This window comes from Corvus kubaryi, unplaced genomic scaffold (genome assembly GCF_017639235.1).
Source record: "Corvus kubaryi isolate FWS band 111438036 unplaced genomic scaffold, C.kubaryi_AGA036_p1.0 37367, whole genome shotgun sequence".
Lineage (NCBI taxonomy): Eukaryota > Metazoa > Chordata > Aves > Passeriformes > Corvidae > Corvus > Corvus kubaryi.
Window position 1 is genome coordinate 3,463,481 of NW_024581119.1, and position 20,416 is coordinate 3,483,896.

Genomic DNA, 20,416 nt, shown 5'->3' on the forward strand with positions numbered 1-20,416 from the left:
ACTCTTGATGAGCTGGAGTTACGCTCCCTGCTATTAACCCCGGGCTGCTCTGTTTGCTTCTCTCCACAAGCAGCCTGCTGGCTCCCTTCTCGTTGTCACTGGTGGTGGGATTTTTGTGTAGCAGCAATTTCACCTTTGTTGCCAAAGCTGCGAGCAGGGCTGGGCAAGAGGCAGTCTAATTAAAGTTTGTTCAGACAAAGGCGTTTGGTGACGAGATGCAGTGTTGCTGAATCCACAAGGGGCACAATTAACTGATAAGAGTAAACTAATTGTTATTCATATTAAATTAGGGCACAGGTGATTTGGAAAATCTATAGACACTCCCATATGCTTTGCAATTTTGCATTGCAGATTATGGTTTTATAAGGCCCTTCTGGGATTCGGATTAGAGAGGCAAAGTGTGGAGCTGTAGCTAAAATGAACATACTCCTTCCTGATTAACAACATGATAAAAACATAAATATGCACATCAGAGGATTTATCACTGTTTGCATACTAATTTTTCTTTGCCAGGCATGAACACAACAGATTTTTTTACATATCCCAGTGATTTTGTTTAGTGGCAGCCAGGTAAACTCAGGCAAGGTGACGTGATTCCCATGTTGTCACATAATAGTTTGGAGCTGGAGGTTAATGGCAGGGAATGGGGACATGGCAGGGACACGACTGCCACAGGAGCTGCTGAGGTATTTGCTGCTGGTTCTTTTGTGCTGTGCCCTCATGGTCTGGGGGTATTTGCAGGCAAGAGGCAGCAGGGCTCTGCTCACCTAGCCTGGATGAGGTGAGGCTGCAAAGAGGAGTAGTTTCTCCACACTGCCTGGGAACGCCAGGCTGGAGCTTTTGGAGCAATTCTGTATCAGGCTCTGTTGGTTTAAAACATCTCTGAAATGAATATTTATAAACGGGACACGAGAAAAGAATCTAAATTGCTTGTGTGATCTTGGGACGTGAGATATTATGATTATTTATGCGCTTCTATGTCTCGCTTTATCAGTTCATTGTGCTGCAATCCCAGAGTGTCACAAGCTGCTCTTGAAGAAGGTTCTCTCTCAGTAAGAGCCAAAACTGACTGAAGAAGCAGTGGTGGAAAATGTGGGGACAGAAGAGCAGGAAATGGGGCAGAGCATGTGCCAAGAGCACAGCTGGAGTGCTAAGGCAGAGAGACATGCAGGCTTGGACTGGCTGCAGAGCCTCCTGACCCCTAAAAACAAAGGGCCTGCGACTTTTGTCATCCTGAAATCCCCATTTGGGGTTGTCTCAGCACACCCAGAGACCCAGCAATAATTCCAGCAGTGTGCATGGGTTGGCTTCCTCTCCTCCCTTCTCAAGCTGTGGCATCCAGCAAAGACAAGAGCTCCTGACCTGTGTGAGGGGTGCGAGGAGGGTTTGGAAATGGAGTTTAATCACAAAGCAACGTGGAGAGAGCTGGTGGTGTTTGTTTGCTTACAGGGGGCTTCCCAATAAATTAAAGCCCCTCAGAGAACAGTTTGGATGTATGATTTAGCACCGTCTGCACCGTTCTGGTCTCTGAGCAATCTCTGCCTTGGATCCCAGCCAGGATAACGATCGGGGAAAGGCTGGAGCTGGACAAGAATCTGGGGGTTATGAAGCACTCCTGCCAGCTCCCAGCAGTGTGTTTAACCACTTCCTCTTGGATGTTCCCCTGAGTTCAGCTCACCTGCAGTGGGCCTTTAGCCCATGAAGAGTTTCTTCTGGGAGGTTAAAGGAGCACTGCTGTCCATGCAAAGCTCTCATCTCCCAGGCTCTGAGCTGATGCAGGCTCAGTCTCTCAGCAAGGCACAGAGGAAGGGGCTGAGGTGTCTTTACTGGAGGAAATCCGGGTGGAAAAACGCCAGGCTGGGGCTTAATTGAAGGGGAGAGCACCACCTGCTGATGCAGCACCACGGCTCCTCTGGTCTCCTCTGCCTCTGACCTGCTCCTAAACGTGTTGTGCACACGCTGTGGAGCATCCTGAGGGCTGCACCTGCAGATCAGGGAATACAAACATCTTCCATCCACTTCAAGAGCCTTGAAGGGGTGGGGAGCTCCTCCCTGCTGCCAGGGAAGAAAGTGTCTCCCTGTCTTCGAGGTGGGAAGGAAAACCTGTTGGTCTCTGGCCCTTGGTGAGTAGCAGCCAGGACAGCAGGCACTTGAAGGATATTTTGGCCCAGTGTGCAAATGACAACCAAAGTAGGAGCAAGGATCTGTTCCGGAGAGTGGGATGGACTGGGGTGATTGAAGGGAGCACCATAAACAGTGGGTTGGGAGGTTTGGTTGGATGGAGGGTGAACACAATTTGTTCATTTAGTGGGTATGAGCAGCCAAAGCCACTGTGGAAAGAAGGGGAATGGTGTGAGTTTGGCAAAGAGGCCAGACTTTGACATTTTTCTCCTCCATAGCCTCTCCTACAACCTCTGGTTCCTCTCACCTGCATGCCAAGGTGAGTGGGACCATCCAGTGAGGTTGTCCCTGGCTGGGTCTGAGGAGCTCAGGCCTGGCATTTCAGCATCTGGCCCATCCCACTCCTCTCCCCGTTTCTGCAGGCAATCGCATCTCCAGCCTGGCACCACAAGGTGATGATAATCTGGAGCCCAGCCTGGAGCTGAGGAAACTCTCTGAGGGGAGGTAATTGCCGTGTTCAGGCAGGAAAACGAGGCAGTGCTGCTGGAGGTGTGAAGCTGTGGCGGGGGCAGCAGCAGAGGCTGACAGCCAGGTCAGATGGACACGGAGATCTCTCCAGCTGCTCCCAGCAGCCCAACACCGTGTCTGTGCAGGCTCTGCTGAAACATACCCTGCTATTTACTGAGGATTTGCCCTCGTGCTGTTCCCTTTGCCCCTCACAGCCTCGGCTAATGAGCTGGTTGCTCACCCGGAGAGAGGCACCGCTCCTGTTCGTGCCTGGCTGCAGCGCGGCTCTGAGCACGGATGCTCCTGGCACTGCCAGATGGCAAACACGGGGGAGAGGAGAAAAGGGAGCTGCAGCTCTGCTTCCTCACAGGAAAAAAGCCTGGTGGAAGCGTGTCTGCCCTGGCTCTGCTGCTGCCTGGCTGTGGAGTCAGGAAGGGTGAGATAGAGCGGGGTCAAGGAGTGATCCCCGGGGTGGCTGGGGCAGGCACAGGGTGTGGGGCTGGGAGCATCTCCTCTAGGTTTCCGTGTGCCTTCAGCCCTGTGGTAACAAACCTTACATAAACCTAGCCAGAAGCACAACATTAATATTTAAGAAAATGACATTTAAGTTATTGGATCTATGCTGTATTCTCCAGCAGAGTGTCTCTGTGCTTGCGTGTGCGTGCTCACGCTCCGGGCTTTGTTTTCCTTTTATAGTGGATTGTTGTGTGTATGTATTTTACTCGGGGTGTTTTGTGCTATAATAAGAAGGGGGAGGGAGCAGGGAAATGCTGCTCTGTTTATACACACTGCTGTCAACAGCGATCCTCTGTGAAGCTGCCTGGATCCAGCCAGGAGCACATTTGCCCCCTTTATCCCAGGATCCTGCGGGAGGACTGGCTGAGCCTCTCCTCCCATTCCCCTCTTGCTGGCCCTCCCGTGGAATTTGGCCCCGGGAGTGTGGCACACCCCCATCCAGTGTGCAGACAAGTGGATATGTGAAGGTTCAAAGGGACAACCTTGGGAAATGTCAGAGCAGTGTCTTTGCACGGTTGTTCTGCTGCTCTGATCACAAAAAGCAGCCCTGGGTGCGTCACGCTGTAGTTTTCGTCCACGGGGATGAGCAATGCCTCTGTGTGTGTCTCTGTGTCCCTCCTGAGCTTCCTTGATACTTTTCCCAATGCTTTCCACCTTTGGGAGTCTTCAGAGACAGTGGTGCAGGGCTCAGCCTGAAATGTTACTGCTCACCCCTAATTTTTATAAATCTCAGGTGTAGCACATCTCCTTCCCCTCCCCCATGAAGTTTTATGTGTTTAGGTTTTGTGGCAGGAGCATTTTTATGTCTCTTCTCATTTTTTTTCCCCCCTGTCACACCCAGCCCTGAAATATTCAGTGAGTGTGCCCTTTTCTTATTCTGATATGGGCCTCGAGGGACAGATCCTTCCTCTCCATCTCCAGCATGCCATAACAGCGGGTAGCCTGGGACACGCTGGAAAAGCACTGGGTCTGAATCCACCCTTTAGATATAAGTGGACATTATGCATTTTTAATAGACATAGAGCTCAGTGAAACCCTTAGTATCAGCTGAGCTGGCACAAAATTCCCAGACAAGGAGTCTTTGGAGCTGATCTCTCCCTAGGTACCTTGCAGAAAATGAGACCAAGGACAAAAAAAGGCCACGTTCCCTTTGATTGCAGGAGCTGCCGTGTTTTGCAGAGGAGGTGGCTGAGCAGGAGCTACCTGGCTGTGCATGAAGGACTCTGGGCTGGCAGTCCTTGTTCATCCTGTTCTTCCGCAGAGTAGGTGCAGTTTGCAGGGAGAGGCTGTTTAAAACTCCTTCCTTCCAGCATCGCTGTGGACAGCGCTTCAGCGTGGCCTGGAGGCATCATCTCCCTGCTTTGTCCAGCACAGGCTCTGCCAGGCTTAGCAAAGCTCCTTTCCACCTGAGGCAGTGGTGTGGAGTCCTGCAGCTCGTTCCACTTCGGGAGGAAGGAATATGGGAGCTGCTGTCCCTGTGATGATGCAGCCGGGATTTGTCAGTGGGCCTCGATGGCTGATCATTTGTGGGCCGTGTTTGGATTTCCAAATTTCACAGCAGAAATCTCTGCATCCCCCGAAGATGCACAAGTTAAAACTGGGGTCTGAATGCTGTAGGTTCAAAACCAGAAAGTCCAGTGAAAATGGTGGGAATCCCTGGTAAAGATCACTGAGGTTTCTCCACACGATGGATCTCAGATTCCTGCCCACTGGAGCTTTCCCCTGTCACTGGAACGTTGTGTTTTTACTTTGTTCTTCCTTTTTTGGTAAAGCATAAGTAAATCTGTCTATACCTACAGGTTTCCATGGCACTGTAACCTTACAGAGAGGGAACAGCAGGGGAGTACCTGTGGATCTCTGCGCGTCCACTGTGGAACAGGAAGAGATGGTGGCACTTGGAGAGGATTGGTGTGGTTGGAAGCAGCTCAGGACAGGTGAAAGGTGCCTCACCCCCAAGCTCAGCTGTGACTTCAGGCTCAGGTTAAACTGCCCAGCTGTGCAGGTGGCATTTGGAGACACAGTCACTGTGGTGTTCAGCCAGCTGGGAGAAATCTGCTGCTGAGCATGAGTCAGCCCTGCTGGGTCAGCTACTAAAGGGGAGCATCAGGAGATAGGACCTTTGCTCTCCCTGCCCTGCCTCCTCCAAGTGGTCCCTAAGGAGGAAGGGAACATCCCTGTGCTCCTGTGCATGGACAGAGGGCACACAAGGGTCCTGTGTGCCTGCTGGGCTGGGTACCGATGGCACAGCTTAGGGGCAGCTCTAGTCACATCCAGAGCCTCCTTCCCATGGGAAATCACGCTCCTGCTGCCCTTTGCCCGGTGCCAGGACCCTTGGTCAGCCCCCAGGATGGACATGGGGGTACCTGGGTGCTTGGGTGGGGATGGCTGGTGCTACAAGGAAAGGGAGTGGGATGAGGTGTAAGGAATATTCCCCACTGCTCCCACAGGCCGGGTGGGCTCATCTGGGAGCCATCAGCCCGGGCATGGGCAGAGAGGAGCGGAGGCAAAGGCTGAAAGTGGAGCCGAGCTCTGCCTGCCGCCCCGGGGGCTGGAGGGGAGCCTCGCCTCGCACCCAGCACAGGGTCCCGGCTCCCTCCGAGCGGGGCTGAGCCCCTCGCCGGCCAGAGCCTCGCCTCGCCCCCAGCCCTCCCCAGCCCCTCCCCAGCCCCACGCTCCCGCTGAGCTCGTGGCCGCGGACTCGCTGGGTGATGCCGCGGAGAGTGAGGAGAGCAGGAACCAATTCCTCAAGGGGCCATCTGGGAGCCTTCCCTGGCTTTTCCTCCTGTCGCAGGGAGAGGTGCCCCTGCCTGAGCGGGATAAATTGGTACAGACCATTAGCAGCGCAGGTCCTCCTCTGGCAGGGGGAGGCTGTCGGCGCTGCTCTGGATACAAAGCAGCCACGCTCTGGCTCCTTCCTCCTGCATCCCGCTGGCCTCCTCCTCCTCCTCCTCCTCCTCCTCCTCCCTGTTTGCTCGCCCCCTCCCTCCCTCCCTCCCTCTCTCCCTCTCTTTCTTTCCCCGAGCGCCACGCTGCAGAAGGCAGACCTGCGAGCCGGAGCTCCACGGAGGCAGAGCAGGAGCGAGGAGCTCCCCGAGGCTGTTTCTTTGCGAGTGAAACACGGGCAGGGACGCGATGAAGGAGCGTCGTGGTTGCTGCCTGGATTAAGACAGAAAACATTAAAAAAACCCCAAACCCTCTCCACCACAAAGCCGGACGCAACAAACGAGGAAAAAAGGGAGGAGAGAAGGAGGCGGAGGTTGCTGAGGGAGCCCACTCGGATGGGCGAAGAGCCGCTTTGAATCGTGCCTCTGTTCCCAGGGATTAAAGCGTGAATGGGAGCAGCTTCCCGGCCACGATGGAGAGAGAAGGCGGCTCCGGCTGTGGGAATAAGGTAACTCTTTCCTCCTCTCGCAGGCGCTGCATGGCTGAGCCGAGCAGGACACAGATCCTTTATGCACAGGGTGTGTGGATGTGTGGATGCAGCGGGCAGGCAATGGGAGGAAGCAGGAGAGACTCCGAGTGATTTTTCCTACCCCTCCCAGCGTATTTAAAGGACGCAGAGCGCGTCCCGGGGGCTGCAGTGCTGGAGATTACTTTGCCCCCCCTCTTCCTGAGGACACCGAGGTGCTTTCCCTGGGGAACGCTGCCTGGGTTATGGGAGATACGCCCGTGTCTCGCCTCCAGGAGCTCCCAGCATCGCCCTCCCAGCCCTGCACTTGCCCAGGGCTCCCCTCGGGCTCTCGGGGACCCCAGCGGCCCTGCACCCCTCTGTGCATCCGTGCAGAATTAGGGGAGGGAGGTGAGAGGCGACCCGGAGTTGTTTTTCTCTTCCCTTGGTCATCCTCTGCTTTTTCTTCGCAACAGAAAGGGATGGGATTCAGGAGGAGGGGGAACTGAAATCCCTTTCATTCGTGCCAGCAGTTCTGAGAGCCAACTTTGAGGCTGCTTAAAGGGAAAAGCTTCCCAAGTGCTATCTTTTGGGGGAGCAGGAGATGGCTGAGCAAGGCTGTGCCATCTGAGGAGGGGTCTCTGTGTTGTGTTATGGAGTGGGTGTGTGTGGGAAGGGATGGAAAATAGTGGTTGTGAGGGAGAAAGTCAGTGGTGATCAATGAAGCTGCCCGCAAACGATGTTTTCCTCTCCCTGCTGGGCCTCTGTCTGACTCAGTTCCTGGGTCTCTGACTGTGAAACTCTGAATTTCTCTCAGTCAGAGCAGAAAGCACAACTTCAAACAGTGGTGGGAGGTGTCTTAGCCCAGATGTTTGGGGAAGCACCGAGGAGAGCCCGATGCTTACAGCTGTGGAGCCCTACCCAGTTATTCCCAGCGAGCAGAGGTCTTGCCTGGCCATCCCTCACTATCTTGGGCAGGATCTTGCTGCTGCAACATCCATTTGCTCGGTGCTGTCTGCCACATCCCCCTCCTCCCTTTGCCTTCAGGGGCTTCTTGATGGCTCTTGGCATGGGGCTAGGAAGCATTTGTTTTGATTACTTAAATAATGACGTGTCCCAGAAGTCCCCACCGGTGTGTGCACAGTGCAGGAAATCCTGAGCCCCAGAGTGCCATCAGACGCTGTAAGAGCCTGGATGAACATTTAGGGAGTTTGTGGCCCAAAGTGAGGGACTGGCAGAGACTCTGGAGTCTCTTGCACTGCTCTGCACACACTTGTCTGGATTGTTGGTGTCCCTGAACATCCACCTCAGTGAATGGGCTCACCAAGATTTGGCTGGAAGGTTACAGGGGCTGGGATTGCTTGGATCACCTGGCAGGGATGGGACTGAAAAGGTGTGGAAAGGAAAATGGAGGCACTGGGGGAAAGATGGGTAAAATATCTTCTTTCTGTGTGAAACACCCAACTCTGGTTTCTCTGCCAGCCTCCAGGCATTGAGGAATGTAGAAGATGTTCTGGTGAAGGAATTCAATAACTAGAAATAATATTTCTCCCAGGAGGGTTAATTCTGTGGTAGGGGCTTTGGAAATGACCAAAGCCAGCAGGACAGTGGGTGTTGCTATAATGGAAAAGCAGCTGATCAATAATTTTATTTTCCTGTTTGAATACTTATGGGTGTGGGGAAGGCAGAGGAAGAAACGTGCAGTCAGTGATGTTGGCTCTGAGCACATTCCCATTCCATGCAGCTGGATTACAAATCCCTCTCTGCACCCCTCCACAGGCATTCCTAGGGAAACTGTTGGGTTCTTCAGTGAGAATCCCAGCAATGCCCTGGCAGCCTCAGTGGGAGCTTGCAGGGTGCAGAACAGGGGACACAAGCCTCATGTTTTGATTCCAGAGGGTCTCCATAAGGGTCTCCCTCAGCGCAAGTATCCACAAGGAGGAGAGGGAGAGAGCTTTCCCACTTGGCTTCCCAAAGTTTCCTGCCCCATCGAGGTGGCTCAGAGTGGAGGGTGAACACCAAGTGCCCCAACCCTGGCAGGGGCTGTCCCCCTGTCCGTGTCACAGCTGACACAGTGCCACCAAGGCCAGCGACTCTGTGCCTTTGTCCTCATCAGGGCAGTGCCTCCAGAGCCCAGCCAAGCTCAGGGATGCTGGATTTGCTCTTCCCTGCCTGGAGCTGAAGTGTTGTCGTGCATCTTTCTGGGGTTTCTCTGCCTTTACGCACCTCCTGAGTGCCTCCAGAGTGCAGGGCTGGTTGGGTTTTACACCCTCAGCCCTGCTGCATCCTCAGCCCTGCTGCATCCTCCTGGCAACGCTCTGGGAGATCTGGCCTAAGCTCACCAAGAAACCTTCCAGGACCCAAGTGTGAGCACACGCTCTCGCCTTGGCCAAAGCTGGCTGTTCCCTGTCAGAATGATGTTTTCTGAACCCAAACCAGGGCATCTGCCCCTTTAATCTCCTCCAGCCCCTCCTGTTGCCACAGCAGAAGCCTTGGGAAATGACAAGAACTGTCTTGTAAGGGACACCAGGGCAAATACTGCATTTCATTTTTCAGACTTGTCTTTCGAGATGGTTTGCTCTCTCTTGCCCTTGTTCTATTTCTACTGGCTCAAAAAAAGTTGTGCAAAGAAGCAATTTTTAGTTCTCCAACCAAAACCCAGTGGGCAGATCTGAATCCAGAGGAGGACTGGATATGGTCCTTTCTTGCACCTCTGTGCATTTTCTCTGGCAGGGACAAGCAGTGCCAGAGGCTGCCTGGATTCCAGGACTGCTTTTCAGCAAGATCCCTGACTTCTGGGGATGCAGCAAGCCTTGGTCAGCATCTTCCTCTGTGGCCGTGCCCCCTGTGGCTTTCTCACCTTCCACTTTCCTGCAGGCCTTCATTTCATGCCCTGAAAAATTAGGTGGGCTGCAGCTGTGAGTTGTGCTTGGCTGGAGGAGCATTTGGTGTGACTTCAACCCACCCTGAGGCAAAGCTTCTGGAATCAATGTCACTGGAAGCTGCCTCTGCAGTGGCTGTTCCGTGGGTCCTTTTTCTCTGTAATGTGTTGTCTTTTCATGTGGAAAAGACCTGAGTGGAGATCCCGAATCAGTCACCTGCCCGGGTTTTGCTCCCGCGGTGGCAGAAGTGCCTTGTGCTGAGTGTGAGGGCTGAAGGGTGAGGACAGGCTCTCCCTTTTCCCCCTGCATCCCTGGCCATTTGTGTTTGGGTTAGCAAGTTGACACCAGGCTGGATTCACCTCCAGGAGCTGATGAGGGCTTTGCTGAGCGGAGATCACGGGGCATGGCCCATAATTAATCTTCATCTCCTGCTGGAGACACGAGGACACCCCCAAGTGCTCTCAGTACCACGGTGTGTTAGTCACTATGGAACACATCCTCCTCCGCTTCCAGTGGGAACTCCACATCCCCAGGCAATGAGAGAGTGGGCAAAGCATTCACAGTGCTGGGGGGAAGCTCCTGCTCTCTCAGTGCTCTGTCCCAAAAATTTAGCCAGTTTAGCCTTCCTCCTACTCTCATCCCTTTCCCTCTGTGGGTGTGTTGGTTGCACCACTTCCCAAAGGACTGTGGTTGTTCACAGGCTCAGAAAGATATTCCCGGGCAGTAAAACACCTTGGAGCACACTTCCACACCCATTTTTTCCATCCTGGAAGTGAATTCCTTCCCCCTGCACAGCGCTGTGCAGTTGTTCTCACTCTGTTCCTGCCCTGCCTGGGTACCACAGAGCCTTGAAGCAATTTCCCAGTTGCAGCGGTGCCTCAGAAATCCCTCCAGCTCTGCTCTCCCTGTGAGCCATGGGCAACACAACGTGATATGCCTGGCTGTGACAGCAGAATAAATAGGAAATGCTCGAGATCCCCCTCCTGCCTGGATCTGAGCTGTTTTCCTAAAGCCAGGACAAGAGCTAAGCTTCTGCATAGGGATTTTTGTGCTGTTCTTTAAGAGCAGCGGAGAGGGAATTGAAAGCTGTGGCTCAGAGGGAGAAGTCTGCTCACCCTCAAAAGGTGGGGAGCCCTTTGCTTTAATGTTCTGAAAATTCGGGTGTCGGTTCAGGTAGGCCCAGCTGTAAAAAAAAATAGGAATTTGCAGGGTGCAGATCATCTGATCTAAAGGAATTCCCCTCAAATAGGCCAAATAAACTCTCCCTGGTATTTGCAAAAAGAATAAAGACAGCAAGCTCTGCCGTGGGGACCTCCCTGCTCCTGTGGCCCAGCAGGAAGCAGGAGAATGAGACAAAATTCACTGTCTGACAGGAGAGAGGGCTGTGGGATTTGTCTCAGTTGCTTTGCTGGACATCATTCCTAAATGCCCTGCAGGTTTCTCTGCAGATTTCACACCTGAAAGGCAAAAAAAAAGGCTAATCCAGGAGAAATAGCTCAAGCCTGCCTCACCTTCCATTCAGCTGGAAAGAGCCCTGGAGCAGAAGGATGGATGCTGAGGCTCTGCTCTGGATTTCATGAATGGATGAATGTAGAGACACAAGAGGGGATTTTGAGGGGATTTGGAAGCCTGCTCCAGGATTTGTCTGGCACACAGAGCATTTATAATACTTCCAGCATTATCATAATATAATGCCAGCGTGATTTGGGGCCCGCTCTGGCTCTCAGTGAATAAAAAGCATCACTCCTGTCGCCATCAGGGGGACAGGGATCTCCCTTTGGATAAGTTGGAGTTTGCAGAGTCCAGACTCTTGTCCTGGTGGCACCAAGCATGGGCTGAGATGCTCCTGTGTGCTGCTGTGAGGGAGTGGGGCTGCTTGAGTGTGTGTGGGTGCCAGTGTGACAGTGGGGTGGGTGCCTGGCTCACCTCGCCTTAGACCTGGCTATAAGATTCCACCCTGGAGTTCTGGCTGAACTCCTTGGATTTCACCCTTTGTGTTTTCCATCTGCTCAGCAGCTCCTACAGCTAAAGAAGAAACATGTCCCAATGAATTTCTCTTCCCAGAGGTGGCTCTGTGAGGGCCAGGACTGCTGTCACTGGGAAAAGTCCTTGGGGGAGTCCTGCTTTTTAGGGAACGAGCAAAGGCAAACTCTGGAGAGTGACACTGCTCTGGCCCCACAGGCTGGGTGATCTCCTACGGTTTTTCCATCTGAATCTGTGACACACAAAGTAAACCTGGAACCGTGCTGGGACCAGTGCATCCAAGGGAGCTTTTTCCAGCATCAGCTCATGTCAGCCTCATCCATCCCTAAAATAAAAGCCACCCTACAGTCCTGTGGTAGGAATTAGTCCTGTGGAAGCACTTCCCCAAGGCCTTCAGCCCTTCCTTGCACAGCAGAAGTGCATCAGAATGCTGCAGCATTTTGGGGTGCTCCAGTGCAGGATTTGGGGCCTTTTCTGTGTGTGTTTTGCTCGTTTTCAGAAGGGCTCTGAGTGCTCACGGTGCAACCAGATGCACACGGAGCCTGCATGTTGCATCCTGCTCCTCCTCTCCTGCCCAGGTCGTGTCATCAGCACGGGAGCAGCGCTCCTGGAAGGATTTTCTCCCTGTGTGGATGAGGGGCAATGCAGAGAGAAATCATTCATGGTGCTTCACCGGGTTCAGGAGCCATGGTCCAACCCAGAGCAGGGATTAACTGGATTGAGTCATCACCACCACATCTGGATTCTGGCTGGATGGAAGGAGGGAAGCAGGAGCTGGTTTGTGGAGCTGGGAATCGATGGGTCCCTGGTCTGGGATTAAAGTCACAGTCCTGCTCTGGGCACCACATGGCTGCCCGTGCCCTCCTTGCCCTGCCAGCCCTCTGTCCATGTGGGAGCTGTAACTCCAGCCCAAGGGAAGGGTTGGAGTTTGTGGAGTGTGCAGGAGGTGAGGGACCCTGAGCCCTGGCCATTACCGAGGTACAAGAGGCAAATGATGAGGGAAAGGCTGGCAGGGCTGTTGCTCCTGTCCCTCACAGAGCAGATAAATCCCTTGGGAGGGATCCAAGCCAGGGCAGATCTGCTCTGCTCTCATTGAGTCCAGGCTGGGAACAGAGCAGGGATTTTGTCAGGCTGGGTGCAGTACCTGGAGCCTATTTCGGCTCATGAATAACTTGGTATTTCTCCTGAATAATAGATGCACGTGATGGTTGCTGAGAGGCAGAGCCTCGAGGGGGCTGGGTGTCTGAAGGAGGGAGAGAGGGAGACTCAGGGAGTGAGGCAGTCCTGGGCTGAACTGGGAGCTGGCTGGTGGCTGGAAAACTGGCAGAGGTGATGTTTGGATGTAAACACGTGTGACTGGGGCACAGAGGGGGCCTGGCTGGTCTTGTTGTGTCTCCTACAGTCAGTAGGAGTATACAAGTATATATTTACATTAAAATGTATTATATATTAGTGCAATACAGCACTGCCCAGCTCGGGCTCTGGGGCTGGGGAAGGTGAATATTTGTAATGATGCCATTTCTCTGCCTCCAAGAGGGGCTTCCACATGGCTGTGTCCATGGCAGGAGAACCACATTTAAATCACAGGTGCTGTGATTAAATCCCAGCACAGTTTATGCTGTGGGTCAGCAACCCAGGATGTGCCTGCCAGGGCAGGTTTGGGACGGCGCAGAGGCTGGACCTGAGAGCTGTGGGGATTTTTGGGAGGCACTGGCTGTGCTCAGATGAGCAGGATGCTTTGAGAGGCAGCCTCTCTCTTCCTTGACAGACAGCCTTCACCTGACTTTCTAGTGGCACGTTCTGCTTCTAATTTGGGAGAGAAAGAAGGATAATCTGGCACAAGCCTGCCACCCTTGAAAGGCTGCCAGCCAGTTTATGGCACTCTCTGTCTGCCTGCTCCCTACAGCCCTGGAGAGGCAGGAATATTCCCTCCTGCCATCCCCAGTTCCCGTGGAGGCTGCAGGGATGCAGAGCTCCAGGAGAGGCTGCTCTGGCCGTGTGATGTGGGCTTGTAGGGACAGCCAAGGGTTTATTCAGATGGACTGTGATCCACTTGGAGGAACAGCAGCTGGTTATGGAGATTAGAGCCACAGAAGTCACTGCTGATGAATAATTCTTCCACTGTCTTTCTTATAATAGAGGCACGCTCACCAGGCATGACTAGGACATATTCATCTTCCCAGGGTGTGCAGCTCCTGGAATGACCTTCTGCAAGGCTCTGGAAGTGTTTGCTTCTGTTTATCAGGCCAAGGAGCATCATTCCTGGCATGATTTTTAGTGGGGAAAGAAATGACAAGTGCTAAAATGAGGAGTATGAAAAAGATGAGTTGGAATCTGCGTGGTAAAGGACAACTCTGTCTGAGGCTGTGAGGCAGCGTCGTGAGAGCTCAGCTCACTCTTGGGTGGCTCATTTGAAGCCTCATCTCCCTTGGAGTTAGTTACTCTAAGTTATTAGTTCCTTTAGCTCTGAAATTCTCCCAAGTGCAAGCAGCCAGAGTTCAGAGAGGAGCACTGAGAAGGGGCCTGGCGGGCACAGCTGAATAAAACCACTCTGAGATGAATCCCCTGGCAGCACGGGGGATCTGGCTGCATCCTGGAGGTGTAGATTCTGTCTCTGCCTCCAGCCTGGCAGGCTGGCCTCAGGAAAGAGGAAGAACGGTGATAAAAGGTGCCTTTTTATAAATGAAGCCCAAAGGAGGGGAGGAGGGGGAGCTGCCAATTTCTGCCCTTTGTGGAGGAGTAACTGGCCGTGGCATTGAGAGGATGCAGGAATTGTTGTCAGGTGCTGGGCTCAGGGAAACGTTGCACATCATAAATCTGTTGCTGCTGAACGTTTGTGGGGTTTTGCACTAGCAGGACACTGTGGAAGGGGAGCAGGGGGACCTGAGCTCTGTCCCTGCCACTGTTTCCACATTTTTTGGGCAATCTGTCAGCTGTGAAGCCGCTGGTGGCAGAGGATTTGCTGCAATCCTCTGAAGCCATCGCCCCACACATGCACCTCCTTCCTTCTCCCGTTTGTCTTTTGCTAGTGCTGCCTGCGCTACCCCTGCCCTGCCTGGCAGCTCTTTCTCTCTCGTTCCAGGAGGCTCTAAAGGCAAGAGGATGCTCAGGTTCATAACTCGCCTGGGAGCCTGAGTTATCCTGGTACAGAGCAGAGTGGGAGCTCTGCAGTGCTGGCACCCCAGGCTGGGGACAGGGCCTGTGGAGTAGGGAAGAATCCACATTTGGGATGGGATCAGCACGTGCCCCTCTCTGCTGCTCATGCTGTGGGGCACTTGCAGCTTGTAAAGCTTGGGATACTTCCCAAAGGTGTGCTACACTGGGTGGATATGGGAAAACTGAGGATCAGGGAGTTCAGGGGAACCTGTTCCAAAGGGAGCCTGCATTGGAGGCAGAGGGAAGAGATGTCTTCACTCCGCACTGAGAACCAGCACACTCAGAGAGACTGAGACAGAAAATCCTCTTTTTGTCAACATGGCGGTGGCTGGGAGGACCAGGAGGGTCCAGATGTCCTCACTGATGTGCCACATCCCCATTTCCATGGCCTACACTTGGCATTTCCCCCGAGGCCCCAGTCCCTCGAGCCACAGAGCAGCCCCATGCAGCACCTTCAGAGCACAGGCAGCTCTGGTTCCTCCCTCTCTGTCTCAAGCATCATTTCTGCTCTGGCTCATTATCAACTGAGTCAATGAGTTTAGTAACTCATGTTTTTAAAGATTAGTCATCTGTAGGAATGACATTTGAAAGACTGACAGTTCCAATCAAATCACAAGGGCCGCTCTTGTGCTTGAAGATAGTTGTTTAATTAAAAAAAAAGGTAAAATCAACCTGACTAATCAAGTGTGGTACCTTGAGATGCAGCTGAGGAAAGTACAGATGTGGTCCTAAGAAGGAGGAAGCTGCCAGGCTGGCAGGGTGTGGGTTGGGCAGGCCTGAAGGGAGTGTTGGTGGGGCTGTGCTGCAGCTCTGTGGATGTTCCCTAACCCTGCTGCCTCCTTGGGCCGGGCACGGCCTGATCTCTGCCAGGCAAGGTTGGTGACAGCCGTAATAATAATGCTGCAATTTGCCTGGTTGATTTGAGATGTGCCATAATTACTGCGTGATTACAGTATTCTTAGAGCAGCCCTTACAAACCCCTCCAGTTCCTCAGAGCTCCCCAAGGGCTTGTCTGGCACCTCACCTTGCACCTAAAAGCCTGCAGGGGAGTCTGGGTGTCCCTCAGGCACGTCTGCAGCTCTGGCTGTGTCACACGAGGGGTGTGTGCCCTCAGCCACCTGTAGATCAGGGTTCCCTGCTGCTGCGGCACTCTCTGCACCACAGGGAGTGTTTGGTGGCAGGATGGTGCTTGGCCAAGCAGGACAAGCTTTTCCAAGGGCTGAGGATGCTCCTGAGAAGGGCAGGGGCTGGGGAGGGAGCAGGGGGCAGCACCCATAAGTGCTTTTCTTCCTGTGACAACCTTGTGCTCACTGAGTTATGAGCTGTGGAACTGTCAGCTTCACTCTGTCTCCAGCTTCTGCTTGGCTCCTCCATTTCTCCTTCAGAAGATCTGGATGGGCTTGGACCTTGAGAGATTCTAAAATTAAGAGAAATTACCTTTTCCAGGCCATGGGGTTGGTGAGAGCTGGGCTCTGCCAGCACCCCAGGTGTCGGTGCGTGTCCCATCGCTGTGTTCAGCCTCTGAGCTCCTCGAGCCTTGTGATCCTGGCCAAAAGTAGGCAGCTATTTCCACCTCATCTCCAGAGCAGGCTGAGGTGAGGTGAGCCAGAATAACTCAGCCACAGGGAAGCCAGAGTCAGAACCAGGCTGGAGTTGGAAGCGGGACAAACTTGTACATTTATCCTGTGCCTTTCCCTCTGAGAGCCAAATCCCATTTCCTCGGGCAATGCTGGTGTAGCTCCGGGTTTATTGGATTGGCACGTGGGGTTTTATGCTGCTAGAAGAGAAGGAATGGCTCCCTGCCAAATGCCTCTCAAATGGAAGATGGGCCAGGTTATCCTGACACGTCAAAGGTTCCCAGGCAGGCAGAAGCCTTCGTGTTCCCTGGGGAGGGAGTTGGGGAGGGAAGGAGGATGAGAGCACCACGGGAAGCCCCGAGTGCTCCTTTGAGCAGGCCCAGCAGGGTCAGAATTCCTGCAGGGACCAGAAATCCAATGGAAACAATTGAAAAATGACCTTCCTGCTTCCAAGCAGCGTGTGCAGGTTCGTGGCTGCACTAATGGACTGCGGGGCTGCGAGCACCGATTGATTGCGTTGCAAGCTGCTGAATTATAGTTGGGCATCTGCTTAATCATCCCGAATTCCCCCCCGCACTTCCCTTTCCACGCTATGGCATCAAAGAATCAATGTTAATTCCTCAGTCCCATTAGTGACTCCTGCAGAGGTCACAGGCTGTCGGGCTCTGTGCCCTGTTTGGGGACCCTGCACTGAGAGGCATCAGGATTTGAGCCCCATCCCTTTAAAGGAGCTGTCCAACGGGGATGGCAGCTGGGAATTTTCTCTCTAGTGGTTTGTGGCTGGTTTCTTGACCAGCGGCACTCTGAGTGCCACGCTGAGCTTTGCTAGGCCTGTCCTGAAAGGCCACAGGAATGAAAACCTGCAGGAAATACTCCTGTGACTGGCACTGCTGTGCCATAAATCTGCTCCTGCAGTGCTGGGGTGTGCTGCGGTGTTGCTGGGACAGAAGGGAGCAAGGACTCTGGCTCAGGGTGCAGCAGTTCACCTGGGAGCCCCGGCAGCTCCTCTGCAGTGAAAAGGTGGTTTGGAATAAGGCAGAAATTTAAACGTGAATTTACAGCCCAGACACTCCTCGGTTGAAATTCCCTCAGTGGCTGCTCTGGGTGCTTCTGAAATACAAAGCAGCTCCTTCCAGGCTCCCCCAGCTCGTGAGCAGCACGTGTTGGGAGGAGCAGGGAGGAGATGCAGGTGGGAATTCACAGCCTGGAGCACTCTGCCTCCCCCAGGCAGGAACAGCCTCCCTGTGCTCCCAGGGCAAGGAGCGCTCCTGGCTGCCTGTCTGGAGCATCTCCTCGCCTGGACATTGCACAGCGTCCAGCAGCTCCAAAGCAATTTCCACTTCAGCTCTGTCTTCAGGGACTTGTGCCTACAGCAGCTGCTGTCTCCAAAAGTGATGGAGAATTTGGATGCCTTCATGTTTTTTTCCCCCCAGGCTTCAAAAAAAACCACCTTTAAGATATTGATGTTTGCTATTGAAAAGAGAATAATCGTGTTTTTAAAAACTAAATCCCTTTTTAAGGTGTTTAGAGATCCCAGTGGTGGCTTTGTGCAGTGGGAGAGGGCAAACTTGCTCACAGCTCTGCGAGCTTCTTTTTCCCCTTTTCTTTTATACATTAGAATCAGGTTATTAATAACTCATTTTAAATAGAGCAGGATTTCTTTTCTTCCAGGGGTAGGGAAGAACTCTTTAATTAAAAATGACTGCTGGTGGCTGTGGGTCTGCTGAGCTGCTCCCAGGTGATGCCAAAGGTGTGTGCCCTGCCCTGCTGTGCCCCCCTGGCACTGGCTGTGGGAGGAAAGCAGTCTCATCTCCAGGTCTGGAACTGAGAACATTGGGAGAGAAAATGAGGCTCTGTGGCTTGCTGGGCACAGCTCTTCCCGTTTGAAGTTTGGATTTGTGAACTTGCCAGCGTAAGGGGAGGCAGCTCCCAGAGCGTCCCACCAGCCCAGGGCTCCAGATGCACCCACAGAATCCTTCACCATTAAATCAGACAGAGTTTAAAAGCCTCTCAGCCATCACCAGCAGAAGCTGTGGAGTGGTGCAGGTGATGCAATCTTTGCTCCAGCATCAGTGAGCACCACAGTCTGTCTCTGTTTATCCTTCTGTCGTGTTGTACTGGTTTGGCTTGTTAGGCTTCCTTGGCTAGAGGGAGAAAGGAATGTCCAGAGGAAGCCTTGACACATTTGGCTCAACGATTCACCCTTGCTCATCCTGGAGAAATGCAGTTTTCTGGCCTGCAGGTTGGAAAGGTGAGGCTTTTCCTCTGGAAAAGTAAGGTTTAGGTCATTCTGACCTGCCACCTCTTCCCATGAGGTGTCACGTGGCAGCACATGCCTTCAAACCCCTTGGACAAGCATATGCAAAGCCTATTATGAAGCTGTGGAATTTAGCCCAATCACGTTGGAATTGGGTCATCCTTTGTTAATGTCACTTTTTCAGATCCACGGGAGTCAGCGGTGCACAAAATATTCAGTGCAATGCAGACCACAGAGGTGGAAATAGAGAGCCTGGGAATATGTCTGATGCTGGCAGTGCTGATGTGGTCTGAGCTGAGCAGAGGGGACAGCTCAAGGTGTCTTGTGTCACCAGATGAGGAGACTTGATGCAGAAACCCTTAAATGAGCTAATTGTTGGAGCATTTTCCCAGCATTCACCCACAAGGAACCGTAAGGAAAATCCACCAACTCTTCCCAAAGAAAAACAACTCCCAGTTGCCTCTCTGGTTTGGAAGTGGGCTGTAAGTCAAACAGCTTTTCATCTCGGAGGAGATGCTTTTTAAAAGCCATGTGCGAAGTGCAGCCGTTTATCAAGGAGGATTGGGTGCTGGAGAGGCTTTCTCCTCCCAGACCTGAGTCAAGCCACAGCTTTCCTGGCTGGAGAGAGCGCTGCCAATCCTGGCAGAGCAGAGCATCCTTTGGAAGCAGAAAGGGCCCCAATAACTGATGGCATTCCCTGGTGAGGCTCTCCCGGCATCCAGGACCCGCAGCAACCTCTCCACTGCTGGTGCCAAGTGTGTGACACGTTTTTTGCTTAGCACAAGGAGATTGCAAAGCTCGGGTTCAGCCCTTTCCAAAATCACTTAATAAAAGGACTCCTGCCTTTTCCAGCTTTGGAAAAGATCCCTTTGGAGCAACAAGGAAAGGAAGTGCAGTGCCTGTAGCTAGAGAGAAATCTAAACAGCATTTGGGCACTGTGGTGATGACTGCAGTGTGAGAACCTGTGCAGGAAAATGAACACGTTTAGGACAATGAATCCAATCTTTCAAAGCTTTCCCAGGAGATGTGCCTTGCTGTTGAAAGCAGTGGAATCTTGGGACTGTGTCACAGCATAAGAGCAGTGCCACCACACGTCCTGTCCTGATTGTACCATGGAGGGGGGATTAATCTGGAGAAGAGAAAGTTTCTGATGCTTGTTAAAATTTGGCTGAAGCTCTGAAACTCAAGGGTTTATACGTTTTCCAAACTGGTGGGTGGTTCATTCTAATTCTGGATATGCAGTTTATTCACATACACAACTAATCCTTTTTCGAATCCTGTTAAGTTCTTGTTCTTCTCAGTATCCTGTGGCAGTAAGTTCCAGCAGCTAATTGTGCTTGTGTTGAGCTCCCTTGATCCACTTTACTCATGCTTGCTTTAAAATTTAAGTGTTGTTCTGAGAAGCTTGGTTAATATTTTTTTTTTTCCTGGGAGATAAGCCGTGTTCTTGATCCCATTTGTGGCAACAGGGCTCAGACTGGAAGGAGGAAGAGTGGGTCAGGTTTTGCCTCAGCAGTTGCAAGGTCAGGGAAAATTTGTGCCTTAATTTCTCTGGCAGTTGGAAAACACAAGGAATGGCTCTGTAGCCAAGGCAAGTGCAGTGACTGTGGTTTGTAGGTGAAGCTGGAGAAAATATTGAGTGATAAAAACAGCCTCCTGAAACTGAGCTTCCTTAACCAGGCTTTTCCAGTATTCCTGGCCTGAAAATCCTCTGTCCTTTTGTCCCCTGGATCAGGAGAATCTGAGCTTGAAAACACCACCCCTGATTAAATCCTCCAAGAAGCAGCAATTCTGTGTGCTCATTACTCAGGTCTGGCTATGTTCTGCTTAATAACTAAACAGTAATTAGCTCCACAGTTTTGCTACTATACTTATAATAGCCCCCATTAAAGTTATGGGGTTTTTAGGCAGTAATGGCTTACAGAGTAATTAACGAGCAAGAGGCTTTTATTACTACCTTTATTTTTAGCCTGTACTTTACAAGGCTGTTCTGCCAAACACCAAAAATCTTAGACAGAGCCTTGGAGTG

The 20,416-nt window shown here is 52.5% G+C and overlaps 1 protein-coding gene across 5 annotated transcripts in view; it reads left to right on the forward strand.

The window, feature by feature from the left end:
• The first annotated feature begins 5,812 nt into the window (after positions 1 to 5,812).
• Positions 5,813 to 20,416, forward strand: part of B3GAT1 (beta-1,3-glucuronyltransferase 1) — a 34,383-nt gene continuing 19,779 nt past the window's right edge. For 3 of the 5 annotated variants that reach the window (XM_042034300.1, XM_042034298.1, XM_042034302.1), the window contains exon 1: positions 5,814 to 6,535. The gene's annotated coding sequence lies outside the window, so the exon portion shown is untranslated. Of the gene's footprint in view, positions 6,536 to 20,416 lie in introns of all 5 variants that reach the window. The other 2 variants (XM_042034299.1, XM_042034301.1) reach the window with 1 other exon arrangement.